Raw genomic sequence first — 2,447 nt, 5'->3', positions numbered from 1 at the left:
GGGGCCTTGTGTGGAGCAGGGACCCCTCACTCCTCAGGGAAACCTGCATAGCCAAGATACCCCACCCAACTTTATTTTTAAAAATATATTTTTATTGATTTCAGAGGGGAAGGGAGAGGGAGAAAGATATAAACATCAATGATGAGTGAGAATCATTGATCAGCTGCTTCATGCACGCTCCCTACTAAGGATTGAGCCCACAACCCGGGCATGTATCCTGACTGGGAGTTGAATCATGACCTTCTGGTTCATAGATTGACACTCAAGCACTGAACCATACCAGGCATCCTCGCAATTTTATTTTATTTTATTATTTGTTTGTTTTGCAGAAAGAAAAAAAAAAAGATTTGTTTCATTTTGTCCAATGCATGGGAGAGGGCTTCAGAGTGGTTAAAAGAATGACAAGTAGTTTCAGGAAGGTGCTCAGGTAAAAGCCAGAGACACCAGGGGAATGCAGAGGGGCCTCTCAAAGTCCTCTGGGCTCCAAAGGTTGCTGGTCGTGCTTAAGGTTAAGCCTTTTGAAGAGATACTTGCCCAGTCCAGTCTGAGGGCCGGCCAGCCTGCAGAAGTTAGTCAGGTGTTGCCCATCTTCTTGATCAGTTTCCTCCTCATACAGGAAATGGTTCTCCAGGAAGTCACAGAGATGAGGGTCTGCACAGGTAGAACTCAGGGGCCTGGTTCAGGTTCTCCACCAAGGCCAGGGCAGCCTCCATGTCATGCTGAGTTTTACCCACTCATCTTAGGAAGCTTCAGCATGTCCTGAAAGAATGTGGCCACCGCTCTTGTTTTGCAACTTTAAGAGATGCTCAGTGCCCTCGCATTTCTTCTCCATCAACTCAGAAAAAGTGACCCACACCCTGGAGAGTCACATCATCAGGGTCGAAATAGAAGCCCAGACAGAGGTAGGTGTGGGAAGCCCACAAATTCAGGTTGGCCAGGCGGTTGACTGCAGCCTCCACCTCAGTGGAATAATTCTGATGAATTTGGGAACTCATGGTTATTAAGCAATAAGAAGTTAAGGTAGGAAACACACACGCACACACACACACACACACACACACACACACACACACACACACACACAGTGTGTTGCTTGGTCCCAGAGTTGGATCTGAAGATGGTGACTGGATAAGACGCAGGAGGGTGGTCAGAGGCTGGAAGTGGGACATCCCTGGGTCTGTTCTGTCCAAACATTGTTGAAGCAAAAGAGAGATCTAGGACCCTCTGAGCGCAGTGCCTCACTCAAGATTTTAACCGGCCACATATGGGTATGGAACAAGCAGGTTCTGTAATTCAACACTGTGTCTCAGCCCCTCCTATCAGTCTCAATATTCTTCATCTTTACTTCTCTAGTTGTAGGACTTCTGTTCAGCTAGATTTCAGGTGATTCTAAATTATGGTTGTTCTGTATTTTAGTTGTAAATTTTGATGTGGTTGTGGGAGGCATTGAGTACTCATTTACTTATGCCACTATCTTGACCCAAAGCTTGACTATTTTTTCTCCATAACCCACATACAGCTTATTAGAAAATCATGTGGGTTATACCTTCAAAATATGTCTAAAATATTTACACCGTTCACTACTACCAACACTTCAAACCACATCCAAGCAACTGTCATCTCTCACCTACATTATTATAATTGATTTCTGGCAAGTTCTCTCCTTTTTTAAACCATTGTCCTCTGATCATCTACTCTCCATACCACATTCAGATTAAGGTTTCTACTATCAACTGAATTGTGTCCCCCTAAAGTTCATATGTGGAAGTCCTAACCAAATGTAACGTTATTTGGAGAGAGGGCTTTGGGAAGTAATTAAGATTAGATGAGATAACGAAAATGTGAATTAATGCCCTTATAAGGACACCAGAGAGCTTGCTTTTTCTTCCTTTCTCAACCCATATGTATGGAGTAAAGGCCATTCGAGGACACAGCAAGGAGACAGCTATCTGAAATTCAATGAGAGCTCTCACTAAACACATACCCTGCTGGAACTTTGGTCTTAGTTTTGCATTCTGCAGACTGTGAGAAATAAATTCCTGTTGTTTAAGCAATCCTGTCTATAGTACATATTTTGTTATGGCATCCTGAAGTGACTAAAACACTTTCTAAAAATATATAAATTGAATCATTTAATTTTTCTGCTCAAAATTCTCAGATGACTTTCCCGCTCATTCCTAGAATAAAGTCCAAAGACCTTACTATGACCTACAAGGTTCTATATGAGCTGGATCCCTGCTACTGCTCTGACTTCATCATTTACAAGTCTTCCCCTGGCTCACTACATCCTATGTTGCTAGGATACAAGTACTTCCCATCATACTGGAGTTTTGCCCTTGTTGATCCTGTCCCTCTTCCTTCTTTACTCATTCTCTACCTTCAAATTTTCCTCAAATATTATCTCAAAAATGCCTTTTTATCTAGAATAGCCAAATTAGTTTTTTAAA

General features: G+C 42.4%; 1 pseudogene across 1 annotated transcript; it reads right to left on the bottom strand.

The window, feature by feature from the left end:
* Positions 1-466: 466 nt before the first annotated feature.
* Positions 467-995, bottom strand: LOC311614806 (ferritin light chain-like; annotated as a pseudogene). The gene has a single exon. The product of its transcript is annotated as a ferritin light chain-like (transcript).
* Positions 996-2,447: the final 1,452 nt, after the last annotated feature.

The sequence above is a fragment of the Pipistrellus hanaki genome (assembly GCF_964339955.1).
Source record: "Pipistrellus hanaki genome assembly, chromosome: X".
Lineage (NCBI taxonomy): Eukaryota > Metazoa > Chordata > Mammalia > Chiroptera > Vespertilionidae > Pipistrellus > Pipistrellus hanaki.
This window is presented reverse-complemented; position numbering and strand designations above follow the sequence as displayed.